General features: G+C 44.1%; 1 protein-coding gene across 2 annotated transcripts in view; it reads right to left on the bottom strand.

The window, feature by feature from the left end:
- The window catches only part of EDAR (ectodysplasin A receptor), a 77,205-nt gene that overhangs the window by 18,983 nt on the left and 31,961 nt on the right, over window positions 1–26,261 (bottom strand). The window lies entirely within an intron of this gene.

Here is a 26,261-nt window from a genome sequence, read left to right as displayed (position 1 = left end):
AAGCTGAACAACACTATTTAATAGACGAGCAAGTCCAGCATTACTGATGAAATGATCCTGTAAGTAGTGCATTCCTGTTCCCTGGAAATGATTTCACTACTGTTATCATTTTTTTCCTTCCCTTCCCCCCATATTTATTTGCAAAATAGTGCTATGTCAGCATAAACTAAAAATTAGATGAGACCAGTAATTAAAGCCATCCTCCATTCCTACGGGAAACAGGATCTAACTTCATTGAACCCAAGGCTATGCTGAACAGGAAGCAATAAGAGGCAGAGGAAGCTGCTCTTTCTAGAGAAGGAAGCTTCTAATTAAAGGCACAGTAGCCCTGAACAGTCTCAGTAGTTACTTGGTTGCCCTTGCTGACTGCCCACGGCATTTTAATTGTTTTTAAAGGGGGAGGAGAACCACTTCGGATCAGATCTGAAAAATGACAGGAGACAGAAAGCAACACGCTGGCAACAATGTAGTCTGGGTTCTCCATTAAAATATGAGCATAAAAGTATGTTAAAATATTGTTAATTGCTCACTATTATAGAGGAAGAAGAAGAAGAAAGCACAGCCTGATATTTCATTCTGCCTCCCGCCCTGCTTCCCTGCCCCTTTTCTACGAGAAATAAAGATGGCTTTCTATGTATCTTGCTTTCGGAGGTCTTGTCCAAGATCCCCTGTTCCCAGTGTATAAAGTTTTGATTTCCAGAAAGACAAAATGTTCATCTTGAAAAGCCAGTTTTTGGAATCGTGCTCGGCTTACACAGCGCTGTCTGCCCCAAGTCTGCTCCAAAGAGTTTGTTCCACTGGGTTCAATGGGGCTTACTTCCAGGAAAATGAGTGCAGCCTTAGCATCTTAATATTAGGTTTCCATGTCTAGTTGGTGGCCTTATTCTTATGTGTTCCTTCTTGTCCTTTTCAAGCTTGTTGTGTTTTTTTTGGAGGGGGCTTTGTTGTTACATATGTAAAACATTCTGGGAAATCCTTAAGTCTCCCATAATCTAAAAAGTTGGCATCTAAGAATCTCACCTAAGGCACAACAGAAAATTGATAAGGTTCATTAATCTTTTCTCTCTCTCTCTCGAATGTTTTGGGAGAGGAAAGAGTTAAAAATCCTGCTCTGAAGTAGGATAGCGGGGAGGTGGGGGGAGCACAGTATTAATGCTGCTGCTGCTGCTACAACATGGTATATGCTGCAGGGATTGAACAAATTAAATATCTCTGAAGTTTTGAGGTGTGGCTGCGGCGGTGTGGTCTTCGCAGAAAACATTAACTACCTTTCTTGAAATTCGTTTCAAAAGCCCGTGTCAAATTAAGAGCTTTCCCTAAATCTCAAGGCAACTGTGGCTGCATATGTGCTAAAAAAAAAATCTCTTTTTTTAATCACATACCCGTATCTTACATTTAAATTCGACATAGTTGAAGCAGTGATTATAACTCTTTTTTTTTTTAAATAATATTTATTAAAATTTTTCAAAAATACAAAAAATATCACTTTACGGGACTCCCCCCTTCCCCCACCCCTACCATATTCCCCTTTCATATTGTTGGCCAAACAAGTTCCCCATTCAAATTGAAACTTAATTTGTTTTACCCTTAATAATAATAAAAAAAAAAAAAGAAAAAAACCCAGTGTTCTTTCCCCAAGACCCACCCCATGTCATTCCACAATTTCCATTTTTTAATAAAAGAAGCACCCCAGATAATAGAAACAGAAAAGGTAGAAAATAAAAAAAAAAATATAATGAATAATAGACCAATTCAGCAAAAAATAACAAAGTTGGCAAGCCTTTGGAGTTTTAGTTCTCCCCCCCCTGTCTCCGGTTTAATTTCCCCCTGACCATCAACCCCTAGTGTCTGCCTGGAATTCTTAAGGCCATACATCACAACTTTTCCCCAACTCCTTGCTGGCTTTTTCTTTTTAAAATTAAAAATAAATTTTTTGAAACTCAAAATTATTATTATTATCATTATTTTTCAAAACTTTAACTTCAGTCTTTAATAAAACTGTAATAGAACTCCCTCCATTGTTCTTTCCAGGTTGTAGTCTAATTTCCCTTTGTTCCGCTGCTAAAACGTTGTAATTCGAAAGTTTGGTAAGTCTGCAGGGATGGTTGTTATTCAGGGGCAAAACCTTACGTTCAGTCCCTTCCTTTCTTCAATAGAAAAATCTATTGTCTCCTTTAAAAAAACAAAAAAGAAAACACCCTGAAGACGAGATGTTATTTCCGTTTTGCAGCTTTCCCAGAAGATAACCAGTCCTGTAAAGTTCCATTGGTGTTTTTCCACTTTCCCAATCCTTGTAATGTCCCGAAGCTCCTCAAGGGGGATTGTTGTGACTTTGTTTCCTCTAATCCAAAAGTCAATTTGTTATCCATATTCGCCATTTTGTATCCAAATTTTAACAAGTTGTAGCAAATTGTATCAAATTTAACCAGCCAAGTTCTCATAATAAAATCCACTCCGCTTTTCGACTTTGACAGCTATTTTGACAGCTGTCAAAATCTCCGACTCCTTTCACCAGGCTCTCTCTTCAGTCGCCCCGGTTCCCAGGGGGGGGGTTGCGTTTCCCTTCTCCAGTTCCTCCTCCAGCACAGTTCTTGTAGTTCCCCATCGTGAAATTTTGGATTTTTATCAGCAATGCAAGCCTTTTTGGGTCTTGGTTTCCCCGTCCTTGTTTTGGAAAGTTTACAATAGGGAGGGGACTGACTTCCTTTTTGGATCCCCCCCGCTCGTATCCAATTCGAAAAAAAAAAAAATTTTTTTTTCCTCCTTTTGAACCCGGTTTCCAAATTTACTCACGGGTTGTTGTTGAAAAGTCCGAATTTTCAATGGAAGAAGTCAGCGCTCTCCGCCGGATGGCATGCGGCTTCGCTCAGCAGGGGAAGCAGAAAACTCAAGGCACCACGCTTCTCCCCGGCACCCGATCCGTAGCCTTTAAAAAGGCTCCTTCACGAGTCGGGAGGGCGCTAACGGTGCAAGCCGAGTCTCCATGTCCACGGCCTCCGTGGCCGTGGTTTCTAAGGGTCCCCGCATCGCCAGTGCGGTAGAACCCAGCCCCTGCCGAGCAGACTCCCTCCGGAGCTCGGAGGGAGTCCGCCATTCGGCGATGGCGCCAACCCGGAAGTCCAGCAGTGATTATAACTCTTAACCAGCAAGCAGTGAACTCGCTTTGAATATTCCTTCCAGCAAGTAGACTAGCTGAGACAAGTTACTGTATGGGGATGGGGAAGGGATCTCTCTCTCTCTCTCTCTCTCTCTCTCTCTCTCTCTCTCATTCTCTCATTGCTTTAGAACACAATCCAAGCAACGTGGGGCACTTTTAAAAAATCCTATTGAGGGGGGCCACTAGGTGGCGCATCGGAAGATGGCTGACAATAACATCTCTCCGACCCACACGAGGTAATTTGGAGGCTATGATGGGGGTAATTAGCCTCCTTAACCCCCCCAGGATTGTGGGGGGGACGGCCCTTGCCTGCTGTGCCCTATACCACCCCCGAATTTGTGGGGGTGGGGGCACTAGGCACAAAGCCCTCCTGTGGGATTCCGGCACTCCTGGACGCCGTCCCTGATTCGTGCCACTAGTTGCAAGCATCTTCAAAAGAAACAATTTGGACGAAATAAATTGCACATGCTTCAAGGAAAAAGGGGAGTAAAGACTGCTGACAGAAGAGATCTCTGATAACAAGACAAGAATAAAATATGAGAAGATACGTCAAGATACGGTATGACCGAGGGGGGAGGGAAAAAAAAACCTGCCTTCCTTTTTCTTATGTGATTTAACAAGAATCCCCTCCCCTAATGAGTCAGAAACTAAGGACTTAAGCTGTGGATTTAAGGCTGTGTGGAGATAAACTTTCGAACCAAAGCAATGTTTCAAGATGAAGCTGGAAAGCTAAGAGTTTTGGAATGACGCAGTTAAAAATGCCGTCGCCATTTTGGGAGGCATTGTTGGAGCTCTTGGGTCTGGGAGGAGAAAGAGAGAAATAGAGTTGTTTACATATCGTGGATCAACTTCTCGGTGGGACTTAAGAGCGACAAATGCCAAATTTATGATGGAAAGAGCGATGTTATCTACGAAGGAGATATATGGAAACCATCTGGACTTAGTGGAGGAATGGGAAATCCACACAGGATTATTATTTTGCTTATCGGCTTAAGGAGACTAACAGAAGAGATCGTAAAGGAAAAATAGAAATGATATGAACAAGATATGATGTGGAAACACCAAGATAAGACTGGATAGAATTATGAATTTTGTTTGGACTGATTGGGACTGATTGGGACATTAACACAGTAATAAGATGATGATCTGAATCCCCCTTTGGATCTTGAAGTATGGGTTCCCCCAACAAAATTTTAAAAATTGGCTTTGTAATTTGGAATTTATGTGATGTGATTTAATTTGATGTGATTGGCCAGTTAATAAAAATTATTTTAAAAAAATAAAAATAAAAAGTCCTATTGATTTCCACAGGAGAGAGTGAACCGTGTGCTGAACTTTCTCATTAAATCGATGTGGTTTGAGCTGTGCAACTTTGGGTTGCGCAGCAAAAAACCCCAACAAACCTACCTAGATGCAGCCATTAGAGAAAACAATATAATTACTATTTTCTTCTCTTTCTTCCCCATACACACATTTCGAGGAGAGAACCATATATCTATCATTGTGGAAGGGAAAAGGCCCCCTGCCTTAGGTGAACAGTTAGTGTGTTTAGATTGGCCAAACATTCCAGCTACCTGTGCATCATTGCGTTGGAGGCAATCCAAGAGCACACTCCTCCCTGTGCTGTATTTATCTGTTCCCTAACTCTGGCACAGGTGTGGAGAGCTGGCACATAAATAATGTTATGGTTGCTTCTGCAACAGTCACTGTAGACCTGTTGGCCCTGTTCCAGCAAAAAGTAGCCGCGCTTGTCTGACTGAAAAGCGAGCAAGTTAGTGATGGGTAACCTAAATTCTATGGGGACATCAGCATGTCCACTGTGCTCTGGGTGGGAGCTGCTGTGTTCACTGTGTCTCGGCTTTAATAAAAAGTTTGTTAAGTCTGAAATAGCCTTCCCTCTGGAGTAGCGTTCGAAACTCCCATTGTTCTAGGCACGTTTTGCGACAGGGAATTTCATTAATGTTTCTGAGCTCTGGGAGCAGTGCCTAAGATTTCAGATTAAAATTGCCATTGCTGGAACGAAAGGAGGACCTTTTTCTGCCTCCCCACTTCCAGCCACTCTCTGAGGATGGGAGAAGGGACCCTCATAAGAATATTAGGGAGGTGGGCAGGGGAAGTATGGCTTTGTTTTTTGCAGTCTTCATATGAGGACTAGACCATGTGAAAAATTAATATAAGACTTTAGTTGCCCTATCATTGGGCAGAATGAAGCAGCTGCCTCAGGTGACAGAATCCGTGGAACGGCAGCAACTGAGCACCCACCCACATGTGCCTCTGGCTATTCCCATTCTTATGAGCTGAGGCGGCAACATTTGCTTAGCTGCCTATCTTGCTTGTCATCGTCTTCCAATGTGTACCACAGGAAAGTTGGGAAAGGCATAGTCAGCAGGCTGAGTGGCAGCTAGCTCAGATCATGCTTTCCTGCAGGCATTTCTTGCATGTGTTGTTCTGCTCATTAGCTGCAAACTGCACCATCTCCTTGAGCAAGCAGGCACAAGGTGGAGTGGCAAGGTGCTGGAGGACATGAGGCCTGCTCACTAGGCTAGCTTGGTGCCCATCAGATAGGGTGGGTGGTTGTGTCCCATTGCCTGATGACAAATCTAACATGGGTCAACAGTTTGATGCAGCAGCAAAAACGCTGATGCTCTTCTAAGCTGCATCAATAGAAGTATTTGTCCCGATCAAGGAAAGTCATAATCTTGCTCCATTCTGCGTTAATCAGACCTGGAGTACTGTGTCCAGTTCTGGGTGCCATAATTTAGATATTGGCAAGCTGGAGCATGTGTGGAGGAGGGCAACCAGGATGATCAAGGATTTGGCAACAAAGATAAGATAAGAGACAGAGAGGAGAGATGATAGCCATCTTCAAAGATCTAAAGGGCTGTCACATGGAAGATGGAGCAAGCTTGTTTTCTCCTGCCCCGGAGACTAGGACTCAAACCAATGGCTTCAAGTTACAAGAAAGGATATTCCAACTAAACATCAGGAAGAACTTTCTGATGGTAAGAGTTGTTAGACAATGGAGCGGACTCGCTCAGGAGGAGGTGGACTCTCCTTCCTTGGTGGTTTTTAAGCAGAAGTTGGATGGCCGTCTGTCATGTATGATCTACCTGAGATTTTTGCATTCCGGGGGTCAGACTAAATCCTTGGGGTCCCTTCTAACTCAACAGTTCTATGATTCTCATCACTTTTCTGATCCTGATATGTCAGGTGTTGCTGACCCACCGTCCCAAACTATGGCCATGCAGGCTTGGGTTGGTGCGGGTTGGAGGCCCATAAATTCGCCACACGTCTCATGTGCTGTCAGCAAGAGGCAAACTGTTCCCTCTGGTTTTCATTAATGTATCATTTACAGAGTGTTTTTCTTGGCCTAAGGTGTTAGTTTTACTCTTTATTTACTCTCACAGAACCTCTCTGTTATTTCCATTTTTCATTTGTAGGAACTGAGGCTGTTAAGTAGGTACGTTAAGGTACATGAGGTCCACATGAGAACGGCTTGGGTTTGGCACAGACTTCTGGTTAGGGAAGTGATATGGAGATTAATTAAAGCAACAACAAACTCTCGCTATTAAACGGCCTGCATATTAAAGGAGGATCATCCAGAACCCCGTTACACAACAATTTCTGCCCCCTTACCAAAGTCATTCCCTGCTTTCCATCTTTCCATTCCATCCATCTCACTCCTCCTGACTGCTTTAGGAAACTCAACCAGCTTTAAATTTCCCCTTAATCCAGGAATGGGGAACCCACAACTCCCCAGATGTTGTTGGACTTTAACTTCTATTAGCCCTAGCCAGCATGGCAAATAGCCTGGGGTGATGCGATGTAGTCTAACAACACAGGGAGGGGCACAGGGTTTCTTCATCCCTACGTGATTGGTCTCACCTTTGACAACCACACTTCTTCCTAGGGAAACCTTGTACAGAGTATCTTGCCTTGTTACAGGAACAGGTTAATTGTTCTGCTGCCCCCAGATTTCTTCTATTCCTCCCTTGGTAAGTTTGTTCTAAGGTAGAAGCTAGTTTATTATGCTATCAGGTAAACTGACCAAAGGTGTTTATGGACAAAGCTTGATGTGCCAAAACATGTCACGGAAAGAAGGAAGAAAAACAGTATCATGAGGTAAATTCCCCACTAGGGAGCAGATGACGGCCAAAAATTTCTAAGCTGAGTGATCATCAGATTCCAGACACACAAGGTATACTCATCATGTGTGTGGATCATGATTCCGGTGTCTAGAACAGAAACATAGTTATTTGTTTGTTTGTTTGTTTTTTAAAAATATAGACATCACATTTCTCTCACTCTCTCTCGTTCTCTCCCCCCCCCCCCAGTTTTGGCAAAAAGATTTTGAATTAAAACAGCCTTAAGATGCTTGCCAAGATTCTCACAATTCTGTGTTGTTTTATCACAAGGTAAGCATCAAAAAGGGATTGTAATGTATATCTGTAGTGTAAAAAAAATGGAGCCAGCAAAACACAGGGGGCCAATTTTCCTTATTCCATTCTTCATGTTGAAACTTTCGGCATCTTTCCTGCCTCAAATGAGCTGTCAGTCTAATCCAGTATCCTGTTTTCAATGCAAGTCAGGTGATTCTGAAGAAGACCTTCATCAGAAGCAGATGTGGTAAAATAACCATAAAATGAGAAGAAGTGTTTATCAGTGCAGAAGAGGCTTTTCAAAATTAACCTTTTCCTACCCCCCCAAACAAATGCCTGTATTTTTCATGTGTGGTGACGATGGGATTGTTTCTCCTATGTCAATGTGGAATTTGAGGACTTTTACCTTCATCATTGAATTTCTTTGGGTGTCCTAATCTCTTCTCTGTTCTAATTTAGAGTTGAAGGTCAGACCCACAACATATGTTTAAAGAACATTTACAGCAAATAGCTCCCTCCAAAGAATCCTGAAAACTGTAGCTTAGAATAATAATAATAATTTATTATTTATACCCCGCCCATCTGGCCAGGTTTCCCAGCCACTCTGGGTGGATCCCAACAGAATCAATGATAATAATAATAAAAAATAAAACATCAGACATTAAAAACTTCCCTAAACAGGGCTGCCTTCAGATTTGGCTAAACCAGGTGAGGGTAGTTGATGGGTCTCAAGCCCTCAGTGAGTTAGAGACTTCCCTGCATGTGAAGACAGGCTCTGACAGATTGAATGGACGAGACCAATAGTGGGTCTAACAGTCAAGAAGGCAGTTTCTGCCCATTCTGTAGAAGGAAGTGAGGGGCAGATGGGGCTTGTCAGCCCATCTAGGAGAAGGAAAACTCGGAACCTAAATCTCCGCTGCCTTGTGGGATATCTTCAGGAGAAGAAAAGGCTAAGGAGTAAGCTCTACACAAATCCAGAGCAGAGTCCCTAAGATGGTTGGATGGCGCCTTGTACACCTCCTTCCAGCAAGTCCTGCAGCCAAGCTGGTGCCAAACGTCTTGCTCTGCTTTCTTTTGGACCACATCCGCGAAGTCAAGAGGGGAGGGTCTTGTCATCTGGGCAGCCCAGGACCTCCATACACACTGCCTAGGCTTTTGCCCCAAAGAGGTCGCTTTGGTGCCACTACAGCAGACTTCACCCATGGAGGCACACTCCATTGTCGCTCGAGAGTGACGGATGTCAACTGACCGATTGCGCCTGGGACCTTACACACTCAAAGCAGGAACCTTACCACTGAGCTTCAACTCTTCCTCCTAGTGAAGAATGCATTATCCGATCATAATACATTCTTCACTAGTCAAGGCTGTCATTTTGAGACATTTGCTTATCTAAAACCATCTCTAAATCGCTCAATATTTAAAGTTTAAAACCAATATTATAAAATTTAGTTCTTTCTTTCTCTCGTCCTCATTTTCCTATAGGGCCCTCCCTTATTCCTTGCCCTTCTCGTTCTCTTTTCATCCTCCACCAGGAAATTCATTTTACATGTGCCCTATCTGCAAAATTATCACCAGATACGTATCCATATCTTGTGATTGCACTCATGGCTCCCTTCCCACATAACAATATTTTGCTTTGTTTCCAGTATGTTCTGGTGCCTTATTTTCCATTCAGATCAAAAGTGCAATATGAACAAAAGGGTTCATTCAGCTGTTCTGAGGCTGCACTGGCAGATTTTTGGAAAACCTGAGCTAGTTGCACATCAGGGGCGCACTGCGGAGGGGCCACTTGACCTGAACTCTCTGCATAGCACACATCGGATGCCTGCCTTCTACCCCAGTGTTAAGGTAAAGGACCTTTACCATTAGGTCCAGTCGTTACCGACTCTGGGGTTGCGTGCTCATCTCGCTCTATAGGCCGAGGGAGCCGGCGTTTGTCCACAGACAGCTTCTGGGTCATGTGGCCAGCATGACTAAGCCGCTTCTGGCGAACCAGAGCAGCGCATGGAAACGCCGTTTACCTTCCCGCCAGAGTGGTACCTATTTATCTACTTGCACTTTGACGTGCTTTTGAACTGCTAGGTTGGCAGGAGCAGGGACAAAGCAACAGGAGCTCACTCCGTCACAGGGATTCGAACCGCTGACCTTCTGATCTGCAAGTCCTAGGCTTTGTGGTTTAACCCAGTGTTAGACCACAGCTTTTGGCTTCTAACTGGCATATAATCCTACTGTACCTAGAATATTTTTTTATTGTGGCTAGGATTGGGGGTTATTTGCTGATCTCTATTTTTTTGTTCCATTGGCCTTTGTTGTATTTTATTATTTCTGCTCTTAGCAATCTTGAAGTGCATGAGGAAAGGTGGAATGAAGCGAATCAGCCTAAGCCTGCTGCACTGGAAATTGGTGCAATTATGCCATATGCATTTAAATTGTCAGGAAGCAGCACCGGTCCTGGGTGGTCCTGCATCGCATTATGATTCCTCTTTTAAATTTCACACAGGGTGGTTTATCTTGTTGTAATGCCAATTGCTGACGCGTCTCATGAAAGGAACTTATTTTTCCACGCTGCTTCTGGGATGTGTTTCGTATTGAAGCCGTACCCAGAGACCTTGATGAAGGGTGGGTGGTAATGCCATACAGACCTAGAAGGCTATGCAAAGTACTACAAAGGACACAACATCTGAAATGTTCAACAATACAGAATGGGGGGGGGGGAGAATGTGTGTATAGTAGAGCTAGTATCTGTCTGGAAATTCCCCTTCCCTCTCAAAGCTTGATAGGGGGTTGGCTGAGGCTGAAGTGTTCCTTGAAGCCACAGGGAAAACATTGGAAGAGCTGGAGACGATCAGATAAGGGCAACCAAAGTGATCAAGGGACTGGAGCAACTTTCCTATGAAGAAGGGGGGGGGAAGCCTTTTGGGTTTTTTAGTTTAGAATAAACATCAGATTTTATGTCATGGAGAAAGCTGATAGGGAGAGGTTTTTTCACCCTCTTTCATAATACAAGAACTGCGGCTACCTAACCAACGTTGGAAGGCTTTAGACAGGCAAAATAAAAGTACTTCTTCACACCGTGCATGGTTACGGAATTTGCTTTAAAAGAGGATTAGAAAAATGAATGGAGGACAAGGCTCTCCCTCCACCATTTGTGCCTCTGAGCGCTCATTGCTAAGAATCACAAGTGGGCAGAGTGCTGTTGAGCTCTGGTCCTGCTTGCTGGCTTTCCATAGGAATCAAACAAAATGGCGGACTAGATGGACCACTGGTCCAGTCCAGAAGAACTCTCCTTATGTTCTTAGGAGGGCTAACAGGCAGTTTTCTGTAGGTTGGTTTTGGCTCAAGGTGGGGGAAGTCCCCATTCGCTAATCATTGTTTGTAGGAACAGGATAGGGCCAAGCTGTGTCATCTGCATATGGGTGGCAACATAAGAATGGAGCCTTTTCTGCAGTGGCTCTCTGCTTGTGGAATGCTCTCCCTCGCAAGTCTTGCCTGGTACTTTCACTACATATCTTTAGGCACCAGGCAAAAATATGCTAATTAAACAATCTATAGTCTTTAAATCTGGTGTGTGGTGTGGAGGTTATTGTTTTGTTTGTTATTATGGTGTACATTTTTGTGCTTTTATATTGTAAACTGCCTTATGACCTTTGGATGAAAGACGGTATAGAAATTTAATTAACAATTTTGCTTGCAAAAATGTGTATGCTAGGCAAAATTGCATAGAAGAATGTGTAAAGGTAAAGGTAAAGGGACCCCTGACCATTAGGTCCAGTTGTGACTGACTCTGGGGTTGCAGCGCTCATCTCGCTTTATTGGCCGAGGGAGCCGGCATACAGTTCCGGGTCATGTGGCCAACATGACTAAGCCGCTTCTGGCGAACCAGAGCAGTGCACAGAAGCGCCGTTTACCTTCCTGCCCGAGCGGTACCTATTTATCTACTTGCACTTTGACGTGCTTTCAAACTGCTAGGTTGGCAGGAGCAGGGACCGAGCAATGGGAGCTCACCCCGTTGCGGGGATTCGAACCGCCGACCTTCTGATTGGCAAGTCCTAGGCTCTGTGGTTTAACCCACAGCGCCACCCACGTCCCTAGAAGAATGTGTACATCAGGATAAATGTGCACCGAATGCTCACCCAAGTTTCTCAAATGGATGCATTAATATGGCAAATGAGTAACTGAAACTGATGCATTTGTCCATCTCTAATGACAGGTGCCTGGACCTCTGAAAATCTGCAGTCAGAAGAAGATGCTGAGGACAAGTGTGACTTGCTCCTTCATGCCCTGACCACAGTAAGTGTACAGAAGCTATTTTCTCCTTGTTATGGTTGTGGGAGCAGCAGGGTTTGCAGCAGAAGCAGCAGGAAGAAGGAGTCTTAGGAAGGACTGCAGCATTTGCTCCCATTCCTGTGCCAACTCACAGGCCTGAGCAGGATTGCTAGGAATCTGAAGCCACACAGGCTGCAGGCAGAATTCATACAAGCCGTGAGCTTTGCAAGTGCTTGGCTGTGCTGAGAACGGTCACGTGCTCCTCCCAATTGCACAAGTCAGGCAATACCCTCTCCGCGAATGCAAGCTGCCTGTTGAACAGGTTGTAAATCAGTGCTGGGCAAGCATTGGAAGAACAGACCAGGAGGAGAAAATCAACCATACATGTGGTAAACAAAAAACGTGGAGAGCAGGCACACACCTGGGTGCTCATGTGCCATTAATAGCAGTAATAGTCATAACACTGGGCTCTTGAATGCCATCATTATGGATATAACCCTTAAGATCTAGTCCAAGGTCTGCTTCATTAATTCCTTCCAGATCCCCAGAACCTAATTCTTCCCAGATACGGCGAGTTGGGTCACAGATGGAACAATGTCCACCAAATCAGATTCTGCATTTGAAGCTATACAGAGCTGCATACATACTATAACTTTTAAACACATCCCCCCTCAGAATTATTATTCCCAGCAACCCTTAACAAACCCCCCAGAATTCCCAGAAGCCCCTTCGCCATGCTGCCATCAGCCAAAGAAAAGCTCAAATACTTTGGACGATTGATCCCAAAAAGCTCTTGAAATATGGCAACCCTAGCTTTAAAGGTTTGCTGTGGATGCTGTCTTGCCGGCTAATATAAACTGAAATTTCCCATGTCGTTTGAATACTGTCTCTCTCGGCCCCCACCCATTGCCTTTAAGCCATACCTCAGTGTCACATAATACAGTCTCCGGCACTGAAGAAACACAACCACACTAAACAATGTTTGCAGGCTGAGTTGTGATAACCACATCTGCTAGTCAAGAAATAGAGGATAATTTGATAGCAAAAAAAACATCCCTAAGTAGAGTTGATGTATTGGCACCAGGATCAATAGATTTTAAATTAGCTACAAAGCTGGAGGGAGTAATGGAGCATTCAAGGTTTATTCTTCTTAATATTACGTTCTTGGGGGGGGTACCCCCCTCCCAAGCCCCGGAGGAACTGTAGGAAGGTTTGATGTTCATCTGGAGGGTTGTCAAGATTGCAATAGCAATTTAATAGGCTGCCAACATGGGTGGTTGTTGCTTGAAGGCATTCCAGTGCGGTGATTTTCATATTATTATTATTTTTTTGGTCTGCAAACTAAAGATGTATGTCAATCAAATTTTGTGTAGAATAATTAAATAAAAAGTGGGAAACATAATGTCAGTACAACACATGTATAAGTTTTTAAAACCCAACATAGCTCTTTTTGCTAAATATTAAAACGCTTTACGTGTTGCAACTGGTGGGATGTATTTACCGTAACGTAAATGGTAAGAATCTGGCTCATTAGCGAGATGGGTGTGTCTCTTAAACCTGAACATTAGCGAGGAGGAGTAAGACCACTGCTGCAAAAGAGGTAGCAGCCTCTTCTTCCGGTTTTCCTGGATCTGCCATGCCTTTAGTGTGCAAGGAAGCACAATAGCCACCAAGCCCAGTTGGATCCTGCCATTTTCCTATAATATATGGGGTAGGGAGCCAAAACCACTCGCATCCACAATGATCCATTCAAAACATCCTGTCTTTCTATAGAAGTTTTTTTCTTTCTTTCTCCCAGTGAATGTTTGTATTGGGGGGAAAGTGAATAGCATTGGTTTTCAAACAGTGGCCCTTCCCAACCCTACCAGGAGACTGCAGCGATTGAACCAAGGACGTTTAGCATGCAAAGCAGCTGCGCTATCATTGAGTTGCAGCCCTTCCTCACTAAAATGTGAGCAGTGCTTACTAAAGACATTTTGCTATCTAAAGCAAGGGGCAAGACCCTGCCTCCCCACTCCCCCCATTTCATGTACAGTTAGTTCAACACTGACAACAGGACACTGTTGGACTAGCTTGGGCAGGCGGGCAGGACAACCTAGCTCAAAATCAACACCGTTGATTACCAGCCTTGACTAGATAAGGGGAAGACTGGCTTATGCTGTACTTAAAATCTGCCACAACGCCGACGCTTCATTCAGATTTGGCAGCTGACATTCTGCACACAGGCCTGTGACCATTACAGCTAGTTTGGCCGTCGGGGTTTGAAATGGGATATACTGGGGCAACATCCAGAAACACACACTAAAAACTACAGATGTGGGAGGAATCCATCAAACCCGAATTCCAAAGTGGACTGGTTTGCCCCAGCCACTCTGTGCAGCTTCCAACATACATAAAAAGATAATAAAATATCAAACTTTTTTTTTTTAAAAAAACCCTTCCATATAAAGGGTTGCCTTCAGATGGCTTGGGGGTTGAATAACTCCATACCCTCCAACTTTTCTCTGATAAAAATAGGGACATCCTACCGTACCCTTGAAATTTAATCATTTTTTCAACAAAAACAGCAACCACAAAAAACACATACAACAAAAACCACAATAACACTGTTAACACAATTTAACAATTCAGATTTGAGTACTGATATACCTATAACTACACCTTTTTAACAATATTTCCCCACCTCTCCTCCCCCTACTTCCCACCACTTTCCGCCTTATCTCTTAAGTAATCCTTCCAGATTTCTTCATATTTATCCATTCTTAAATTGCGCCGATATGCAGTTTGTTCGTATGTAACTAGTCTGTCCATATTGTCAATCCATGTGCTCAATGGGGTCTTTTTGCGGCTCTGTTGAAAACAGAGTTGTCCTAAGGAAAAGCAGGACAGAAACTGGGACGGCCTCTGTAAACCCAGGACTGTCCCTGGAAAATACGGACACTTCGAGGGTCTGGCATCTACTAAGCGCCTACCCCAGCAGGGGCCCCACTGACAAGAATCTCCTAAACCTGCTCCTCTTCTATAGCGTTGCAACCTGCTCGCTTGCACACCCACCTCTGGTTTTGGCCCAAAGAACAGGGGGAGCGGTAGGTGCCACTTACTGCTTGTTCATTGGCTCTCTGCTTGGCAAGCAAGCAAGTGCTAGCAATGAGAAGAGGAGCAGTAGCTGGTGACAATGACAGTGAAGAGGTTGCCCCACTGAGGGAGTGTGGTGTCCATGGGCTCTCCAAAGCCTAGAGACGGCGATAGAGTTTGTATTCCCCCTTTTCTTTCTTTCCACTACATTGTTAACCTGAAGCCCAAACTGCAGTGTTTGAGCTGGAAGAGCTTTTTGGTGTGGTGTCGGCCTGGGTGACTTACTACATATGTAATGTTTATTTCATTCCGAATGCAAATTGTTTTTAAATAGCAGGTGCCACTAACAAACAGAGTGTCTGATAGTGAAAGTCCAGAAGGCCTTGGAAACCAGGGAAGAAAAGCGTTTATTTCATTTCTGTCGCTAATCATTTTTAAATAGCATATCCCACTGGCAAACACCAGGCAAACTTGCATTGCGGCACAAACCAATTTATCCAAATGACTTGAACATTCAAATAATGGAGGGGGGAAGCTGTGAAAATACATGCCATGACAATCCATTATAGACAGAGTTAGCCCTGACAACCTGAAATTTTGGAAAATAGTGATGTATTTCAGTAGCGGCAGTCAATACATTTAATGTATCTTCTTTGTGTTTAGGCAAAAGCTTGAGGATCTGAAGTATTTTTAAAGTAGTAGGGGTCTGTAAAATAAGTTTATACATTAATTTTGAAGCTGTCTTTTCCCACCCTTCGGTTAAGGAAGCTTCTATTTCTGCGTGCTTGGACACTGAACTAAGTTAGTCACAGCAGCAGATGGTATTTGATTGATCATAGAAGTGACTGAGATGTTCAGAAGTTATAAATAACCATGTGATGTCCTCTCATGAAGAAACCATCCTGAAAATTCGAGTTCAAGCATGAATCAAACAAGGAATAAATTTGAGTCTTTTCTGTCAGACCTGATATCCTGTTCTACTGGTTCATGAGGAAAAGTGTTATCAGTGCTTTCTTAACTCAAGAATCTCAGAGAATACAAAACTATCTGTGGATTTTGAGGACGACTGTGTGAAGCCGAGTGACATCATTTTGCCATGGCTATGAGTTGGCAAACATTTCAGATACGGTTTACAGAAGAATAGACGCTAAGAAACCTGCAGGAATTATTGGGATTCAAAGTTAATCCTTTTATTAATGTCTTAATTTCAAAAGTAAGGATTACTGCTATTGAAACTCAAGATATAAATGTGTTGTCAAAAACTTCTTTAAAGCCATCCGGCTGTCTAATTTCTATGAAGAGACAGAAGGGTATTAATTGATTCAAAGTTCTTTCAGAATAATATTTCAGGAATTTTTGGAAGATGTTGCCAAGACACCTAGTGAAGTATGAAGTAAACTTGTAAATCTAAGTAACATTTAAGAGGGCCTATACCAGCAATTTCCAGAGAGGTAGGAGCTCTTGTCTGTTGTAGTAAAAAGTACAAAGAATATTCAGGCTAAATTTCCTTTTGTGTGTTCTCGTGCAAGCATGTGAAGAGAGAAGTGGGGTGCAGGCAGACCATCCCAATTTTGGCAACACTCACTTTTGTTACATTCACACCCTCTGCAGGCCTGTTCCCCACAGAGGGTGGGTCAACAGTGAACTTCTTGGTCTGCAAAATGTTAGGCACCCCTGAGTTAAAATATATATTTCAGTTCTGTTAAAAAGCCAGAACAAATATAACAACAACCCAACGGCCAATAAGCATTTAAAAACCAGAACGCGCACAATTTTTCCAGCTCAGGTCATAATTACCTGCTAGAGGCCATGTAAAATGATGGGTCATTTAGACTCTCTTAAAAATATTGAAGCTGGAGCCTGCCTGAGCTCACGCAGAATTAAAATTCCACAACCGTGAAGTTAAGTGTCAAAATGACCCTGCTTTGGGTGCCTGTTGGCCGAATAGCCATTGCAGGTGAGCACTCCGGCAGAGCCTTCAAGCTACAGCTTAAGGTACAACAGGTCGATGCCCATGTAGGCCCCCTCAAAACTGCTTAGGACTACTGAAGCTCTAGCACTAAATATTATTTGTGTTAAACCATTTAATTAGGTCACTTTCTTGCTGTGTAAACAGTGAGGGAGTTTTGGCATTCATTTATTTTCAATCTTCTTGAGTTTGAAGAAATCATGTAGACCCAGGTTGGTTGGTTCCCTCATGCATATGTATCTTAGTGGTGTTTTAAATGAGAGAACAATCTGCCACAACACAGCCACGGGCAGGACTTTTGCATCGGCTCAGCTGCAATGTTTTCCACTGGATCCAGTTCAAGCATTCAGCCAGGAGCCATCAAGTGTCGAGCAAACGTAAACTTAAGCAATCATGATGGGCATGCATAAGAAAACCAGCCTCATATTACCCAGTCAAAAAACTCCAGGTAGTGCCAACGGCCATCTGCCCATGACTCATGTGTCTACCTGTACAGCAACACTTCCCAGAGTTTTGATACCTGGGGCAAAGTTCCCCCCACCCATCCACCCACCAGAATAATATTGGAGAAGTAACATGCAGAAAGATACATATATAGTCTCTCAAACAACTCCCAGAACAAAGGATAGGCAGCTGCCTTGCAGCTGCCAGATAGATCAGTTAATATAGGAATTGCTGATATCCTCCCCTCCCCTTTGCTTAGTCACTTAGGAGTCAAGGGACAGTGGATTTTAGATCATTGTGATGCTTCCAGATAGGCTCCCTTTGAAGAAGTTCTTGCTCCCTGTCTTGGAGGAATTAGGGCTGAGTGGGACCTCTCCATACCAAGGAGCACGGAGTACTTGATACATGTGCACTTCTTTCCAACATGCTTCAGTGTGTCTGATATATGATTTAGAAGAAGAGTTTGGATTTGATATCCCGCTTTATCACTACCTGAAGGAGTCTCAAAGCGGCTAACATTCTCCTTTCCCTTCCTCCCCCACAACAAACACTCTGTGAGGTGAGTGGGGCTGAGAGACTTCAAAGAAGCGTGACTAGCCCAAGGTCACCCAGCAGCTGCATGTGGAGGAGCGGGGAATCAAACCTGGTTCACCACATTACAAGTCTACCGCTCTTGATCACTACACCACACTGGCTCTCTAGAAACACTACTGTGGCACAACAGGCCCTGAGGCTCTTGAGCTTTAAGAAAACAGAAGTGAGACCTACAGAAGTGTGTAGATGGTAGCATTTGAGCTACGTAAGCAATGGTCCTCAGCCTCCAAAATATAGGAAACGGTTTGCATTTCTGTGTTTAAACGTGCAAAACTTTCGCAAAACCGTTAGGCGATTTTTTTTTGCACATTTCTAGGAACCAAACAGAACTTGTTGCCTAGTTGTAACTGGCAAAATGCAAATCGAAAATATTAAGGCTCTTTCAAAGAGCCGAGGCAGCTGCTTACCTACGGTGGCTTCATGCAGATGCTCACATCTGGAGCAGGGATACGGCTTTCAATAGACACGATTCGTTTAATCAAAAACATTGTGTGCCTTGAGTTAACAACTATAAAATGGCCCCATTATAACAATTTGCAAGATAAGTGCATTATACGCCCCTCGGCGAGAGTGATTCCAACAACAGCAACGTATATAGCCTCGTTGAGAAAAATGCATTTAATCTGTGCCTCATGAGCCATTAAAAACAAATTGCTAGCACTTTCCATGCCCAGTCCACAGTTTGAAGTAGAGGTCAGTATCCATAAATCCTGAAGGATGTGAAGATTGGAAAGCAATAGGTGCATGACACTATCCCATTTCCACATCCTTCAGGAATCACACCATGGATATGGAGGGGAGCCATGCCTTCAGGGACTGGGGATACTGCTGACGCCTCCTGATTGCCCTCAGTCGAGATTAAACAGGTTTTTTTAGTGTTCAGTGTGAGCCTGGCCTTCCAATTTACTTGTCCCTTTCCTGATGCTTGGCTGGAGAAGACAATAGCACTTGACGGAGGATTCCCATCAACCTGGAACATGTCCCAAAGGGCCTCTCGTTGGCTGCGAATGATGTCAGTGCTTGCCAGGGGTCGTGGTGCATATGGACAGGCCCCACGATCCCCAATGGGGAGAGACTCTTTGTGCGCCATTTGCTGCCAAGGAGAGGGCCTCTCCTGCGTTAATGGGAACCACCTGCCACCCCTCCCCCTTCCACAAGGTGAGGCCCTTCTTTCCTTGCTGTATTGAATTTATTATATGTTGTCCTTCCTCCCAAAGGAGCCCACACAAAGAACAAGGGATAAAACCAATACTTTTCTTTTTCAGCCAAAACTCGCCGGAACTCAGTTCTGGCACCTCTCAAGTGGGTGCCATGGCCATTACAAGAGAACAAGGGAGGCGTGCACCTTTAGTTAGGGGGGGGGGACTGGAGCAGGGCAGCCAGAACAGGACGCAAATCCCAGTCAGGGACGGAACTATTATGGAATACATGAAGCTTAAGCTGCAGGGCCCTTAATCCCAGAGGGCCCCCAGAAGCAATTCTGGTCCACATTGCTTTAAAAAACTGGGTCTTGTAGATCCAATTTGAGTCGCACAACTCTAATTGATTCATTTTTTTGTTTTAAGAATGTAGCACAGGTGTTGCAAAGGTCTGGTGATCTGTCGTGGAACAACCCCATTGACGAAGATAACAGTGGTTACGCAGACCTCGTTGCTGGTTGTGAAGGACCCCTCATGACAGTTTGGGGCCCCCAAATGTACGTCCCCCACTGGTCCCAGTTCAAGTAAGGGAATGTGGCTCGATGAAGGAGGTGTGCCTGCCTCAAATGGCAGGTCAGATATGCCTCAGGGACTGAGAGGAGGTAGAGTCTAACAATTTATGGAGGGTCACAGATTCCCCATTGCTGCCTGAAGTGCTTAGTGTGTACGCAGCCTTAGACATGCTCATTATTTCAATAGGTCTTCTCTGAGTAAAACTTAGCTGAAAACTTCCCTTTCTCCCAAGTAATGGAATGGTTGCTGTTCACTTTGGGAACAACATTCCAGTGAGGGCAAAAGCTCACCCCCACCAACACTACCACCACACCGACCCCTGACAATGGCAGGAACCCCACAGGAGAGTGAAATGGCTCTTTGCATGCAGAGGTGTACCACAAGTCTCCAAGTGGCTCTTGCAAGATGAGAACCCGCCCTCCTCACACCCCACCTTTCAGAGTGCACACCACATAGCCATTTCTAAAACACTAAGCAGCTTAGAAATGCTCTTAAATAAATACAGTAGTGACAGACAGGTGTTTTATTGGAAGCATGCACTTCTGAGTATTTGTTAACACACACACACAGGTAAAGGTAAAGGGACCCCTGATCATTAGGTCCAGTCGTGGCCGACTCTGGGGTTGTGGCGCTCGTCTCGCTTTACTGGCTGAGGGAGCCGGCATACAGCTTCTGGGTCATGTGGCCAGCATGACTAAGCCGCTTCTGGTGAACCAGAGCAGTGCACAGAAACGCCGTTTACCTTCCCGCCGGATTGGTACCTATTTATCTACTTGCACTTTTACGTGCTTTCGAACTGCTAGGTGGGCAGGAGCAGGGACCGAGGAACGGGAGCTCACCCCGTCGTGGGGATTCGAACCGCCGACCTTCTGATCGGCAAGTCCTAGGCTCTGTCGTTTAACCCACAGCGCCACCCGCGTCCCTTAACACACACACACACAAATTACTCAAACTGTGTGGCGAGGACACACAAAGTTTTGGGCATCTCTAGTTCTCTTGGAAACATACTTGAGTGTAGAAGGAGGCAGAAGGAGCTTGGAGATGCCAGGAAGCTGACGGGGTCCACCAGGGTGTGGCACCCAGAGAATGAGAAAGCATGTTACCTTTGTACAGTAGGGAAGTTTTTACATACGCTCACACACCTCTCTCTATCTTTTATCCAGGCAAGCAAAAGTCATTATCGGAGTTCAGGGACAATTTCTAAAAACCGTTTGGGGTGTGAAGCAGCCCAGTGAGGGATGTGGCCTGGGGAGAATTCTGAGGGCCACACAGCAAGGACTGAAGGACCACATTCAGGCCTCGGACCTGAGGTTTTCTGCCATAGGGCACACATTTTCAACGGTCGCGGCTTATTTCTTACGCAATCCTTCCTCCAGTTCAAGACTCGTTCTGTATATATGTATATTATTTCCATTATTTATCCTGCACCTTGCCAACAGAGGAATTATACAGTACATGCTGCAGGCAATACAATTGATGATGAGGCCTGAGCAAAGACTCTGGATGAGAAATTTATTCTGGTATAGAATATTTGCCAACTTAGTTTATTGAGGGTTGTAGCCTTTGGGAACAATATCCCAAAGAAAATACACACACACACACACACACACAGAGAGAGAGAGAGAGAGAGTATACAGTCGTGATATATGTTAGCATAGGTACTCTTTGAGTCTGCGAGACCTATAATTAGCTGAACGTAACAGTATCTTGGAAAAATCCTGAAACAATTGCTCGTTTCTCCCCCAGAGCGCACACCCTAACTCAGCGCAATGAAAACATGCTGCAGGTATGGTTTTGTCTTTATGGGCTGCAGTTCTACAAGCATTTACTCAGGAGCAGGTTCCATTTTTTTAAAAAAAGATATATCATTGTGCACAGCCAAGGGCCTTTACAATGTACAGCAGAGGGCAAGAACAAGGATTCCCTCTGAGAGTAGGTTCCATTCAGCTGGGACTAGTTATGCAGGTTACAGAGAAATGAGCAGCTCAAGCGACAGACCACCTCTATCAGAGCTCCTATTTACAATTCAATATCATTTGGAAAATATGAAGCCCATTCATATGTGTGGCTTGGAGCAAATGAATGAGAGAGTGTGTGTAATATGCTGTTCTCTGCACTCTTATCATGTCTATCGTATGCCTCCATCCATGGGGAAAAACAGGGGGAACAGCTGAGCGGAGCTTTGATACTGCCTGGTTCCTAGATATTGCTTCTGTTGTTGTTGTTGTTTAGTCGTTTAGTCGTGTCCAACTCTTCGTGACCCCATGGACCAGAGCATGCCAGGCACTCCTGTCTTCCACTGCCTCCCGCAGTTTGGTCAAACTCATGCTGGTAGCTTCGACAACACTGTCCAACCATCTCGTCCTCTCTCGTCCCCTTCTCCTTGTGCCCTCCATCTTTCCCAAGATCAGGGTCTTTTCCAGGGAATCTTCTCTTCTCATGAGGTGGCCAAAGTATTGGAGCCTCAGCTTCACGATCTGTCCTTCCAGTGAGCACTCAGGGCTGATTTCCTTCAGAATGGAGAGGTTTGATCTTCTTGCAGTCCATGGGACTCTCAAGAGTCTCCTCCAGCACCATAATTCAAAAGCATCAATTCTTTGTCTTGTGGGGGCGGGGGCCTTTTCCCTCTCCTGTTCTGAAGGATTTAAAATGTCTGGTCCTTGTAGGATCTACTAACCACATGTTTCCCATTTATATGTCCTCATTGAAATCAGATGATTTATGAATAGCTCAGGAAACATAGAACAGGAGCTTTTATCACTTGGGTTCTGGCACAGACTATCACATCTGTCCCTCCCCTTAACAGCTAAAAGGTGTCAGTTTTGGCCAGGATAACAGATGTGCCAACATCCATTCTCTGGTGATAATTTGTATATAGATCCTAAAAGCCTGACAGAATGGCAAAACACAGAGCCTCTGGCATGTCCCAATTGTGGGCACGCCTCAAGTTGCCTTCACCAGATTTGACATGTAACAAAGCAGAAGTACACAAATTCTAATCTATGAGGAAGCAAATATTAACTAAAGTTGATTCTCCAAGTGAGGTAATTCTTTGGTTTGCAAAAAAATAAAAATAAAAAATACTATAGTTCCAGACAAACTTGCAAAGATTTCACCTTTCAGAACTGAAAAAATAATCCCGTTTCTTGATTACTCAGAAAGAAGGGCCTCTGTATACACACAGTAATTTGTCCATAAAATGTGCACTCAAGTTCACTGATCACTGGTTGCTCAGGGGTCCCTTACTTTCATGAGCACCAGTTCCTAGGGGCTGAGGCAGTTTCGGGTGCTCTAAAGTGCTTTTTACGAAGGGCGGGGCCCCTCAATGTTCAGTGGGCATTTGGCTCCACCTCTGTCTCCTCACAATGTTGCACGTGCAGCGTCAGGATGTCACACGACGTCACATGTGTTGCATCAGGCTTTCTCAGTCATCTTGAGAAGATGGCGCCTCTACCTATTTGTAATGGCCTTGCACAATAAAAGTGGACCAGCTCATCTGAATCTGATTAGAACCCCACTTGATCAGGGCAAAGGTCCCTCTTGTCCATCATCCTTCTCTTGCAGTGGCCAACCAGATGCCTGTGGGAAGCCCACAAGGATGACCTAAGTTCAACACTGCTCTTTCCACTTGTGTCGCCCAGCATCTGACATTCAGAGACATGCTGTCTTGGATAAAGCAGCGGTAGCTAGTAGACTTTGATTTCCTTGCCCTCCATGAATTTGCCTAATCCTCTCTTAAAGTCGTGACTGACTCTGGGGTTGCGGTGCTCCTCTTGCTTTATTGGCCGAGGGAGCCGGCGTACAGCTTCCGGGTCATGTGGTCAGCATGACTAAGCCGCTTCTGGCGAACCAGAGCAGCGCACGGAAACGCCGTTTACCTTCCCGCCAGAGCGGTACCTCTTTATCTACTTGCAATTTGACGTGCTTTCGAACTGCTAGGTGGGCAGGAGCAGGGACTGAGCAACAGGAGCTCACCCCATCGCGGGGATTCGAACCGCCGACCTTCTGATCGGCAAGTCCTAGGCTCTGTGGTTTAACCCATAGCGCCACCCGCGTCCCTTTCAACTAGGTAATGTCCAAATCTCTGCTTTCAAAATCATTGTATGCAGACTGTGTTAATTGGCTGAACTGAATTCACCTGGAATATAGTTTTCCCTAGCAACTGGTGCTTTGCCTTTGGATGGATTTCTGGCACTGCTTTAGAAACCGAACTTGCAAACAGCCTTAATGCCACATGGCATTAACATTTTAAATTAGCATTGTCTTGTAAGCATCAATCACACTGTGTGTCTGTTTTCCTTTCTTTTCTTTGTGCCAAAAATGAGGCAACCGGTTCCCAGGCATCCCTGCTGTGAATAGTTTCTAGAAGAAAAATAAGGCAAAGTAACTCATAGCATTTGAGAAGCGGGTTGGTAAAGAGTTGCTCGTTGCCTGCTGGGTTCTATTTTTTAGAATGTAATCATTCTAAAATAACTTCACGGCAACAGAAACTCATACAGTTGAGTGGAATGGGGAAAAGATGGATGGGTTCCTTCTTTCTTTTTCTTTGAAGAATAAATACCTTGTTTTGCAGGTATTATGTGTTCACCTCCAGTAAGCGTCAATAGCATACCCTCCAACATTTCTCCAACGAAAACAGGGACATCCTAAGGAAAAGCAGGACATTCCGGGATCAAATAAGAAACCAGGGTGGAATCTACACACACATAAAAACCGTTCTGAAAATGCTTTTTTTTTAAAAAAAAAAAAAGCATTTTTAAAAAATACATTGAGTTTTCCAGAAGGCTAGTGTTGCATTCTATATTGCACTTAAAACATTTTATTTGCAGCTGTATTGCTGAGTCCCAGGACAGCTTTTGTAAATCCAGGACTGTCCTTGGAAAACAGGGACACTTTGAGGGTCTGTGGAAAGCTTTGTGGAATTAAAGTTATTTTCCCTTATGAAACTAAAACACTTGCTGATTTTAACAACAAAAATATTGACAAGGACACTGGGCTGTAAGGGTAAGTTGTTCATTTAGTGAATGATATTCCTTCATGGCGCAGGGTATAAATGTTGTTGTTGTTGTTGTTGTTCCTTGTCACTGAGAGTGCTGGGTGGTGGTGTCTAAGCTCCAGGGAAGGAGAAAGAATATAAATGTAGTTTTTAAAAGACAGGAGCAACACTGGGTGTCCTATAACCTGAGTGAAAGCAAAACTGTAGATTTCCTCCCCCCTCCCTTTTTTCCAAATATAAAATTATTATTTACCATGGGACGGTTTGGGGGGGGGTGCTTAGCAATTGGAGTGCAGCATGTGACCTGTGCCCCATTTGCAGTTATATAGGATGGTTCTTTACCTGTGGCAAGAGAAGCCAATCTCTGAAATAATAAAACGGAAGCAACTTCATAGGATCAGGCCATATGGTTCTAACCCATAAATCAGTTACACCAGAGTAGTCTCACTGATGTCTGTGGATGCCTTTGGAGTAAGCTATTTTTTGTGAATTATATTGTAGGTTCAAAGTCTAAAGGATCAAGGGAACCATTTCCCCCCTTCTCCCTCCCCTATGAAGCATAAAAAGAATAACATACTCTGAACCCAACCCATTATAAAACCTTTTATGTGTTCTGAGCTTGAGAAGCAGCTGGCCCTATATCTTGCTCCGCTGATTCACAGAAAAATCAATCTCTTCCTGCCGTTCTTTGAACTGACACACATCATCAATCAAAGTCACCATGGATCATTCATTCATTCATTCATTTCACATCCACTTTTGGATTTCTTTTAAAGTTACCAATGCTCTTGTGGTGACGCAAAATAAAAAATGGAGGCACGGACTGACACAACCGGCAGAAGATTGTGCAGCTGGGAGGCAGTTTGGGTTTGTAGGTTCCTGAATTGTTACTTTATAATCAAATATCCCATTGATGATGCCAATTCAATAACTCCTTGAAGCAGCGCAGGGAAAAGGTAATCCGCTCTACCAAATTCCCAGTGGCAAAGGCAATTTGGGGCTTATTTATTTATTTACATGTAAAATCATGAAACTGCTCTGCATTTCCTTTTGAAGTTTTGGCCCATGCATACATTTGCCTGAAATAAACCTGTTTATGGCTTCAGCCTTATAAGATGTTGGGTGATCTCAGTTCCCACTTAAGCCAATCTGTTACGGCACCACCTTACAGATGCTAACCTTTTAAACTGCTGTTGTAAAATAGGTGTTTCATTTCCATAGCAATGAAGCAGGCAGAGGCCTGCTTCTCTTTAGAGAAGGCCTCTTGGGGTTTTTTTAAAAAAAGAGGGACCTGTAGCCCTCAAGACCAGTGCCGGCCCTGCCGTTAGGCAGAGTGAAGAGGCAGCCTCAGGCGGCTGATTTAGGGTGATGTGAAGGGTAGCAAATTATTATTGTTGGTACTGTGGGATTTTCTGCCTCTGGTGCCAAAATAACTTGACCAATCTTTCGGACTGTGTGCCTTTGACTTGAGGAACACCATATGCTGCTGCATCTCAGGCAGACAAATGGAGTTGGACAACAATTCACATCATTCCTGTTGGCAGTTGGAAGTCCAAGAACATCAGGAAGGCCGCAAGTTCCCCATCCCTGATTCAAAGCCTTGTGTTTCGGACTGGAGGTCAGGACCCTCTGAGGAGCCACAATACATGAAAGCCGGAACTATGAGACT

The sequence above is a fragment of the Podarcis filfolensis genome (genome assembly GCF_964270895.1).
Source record: "Podarcis filfolensis genome assembly, chromosome: 4".
Lineage (NCBI taxonomy): Eukaryota > Metazoa > Chordata > Lepidosauria > Squamata > Lacertidae > Podarcis > Podarcis filfolensis.
This window is presented reverse-complemented; position numbering and strand designations above follow the sequence as displayed.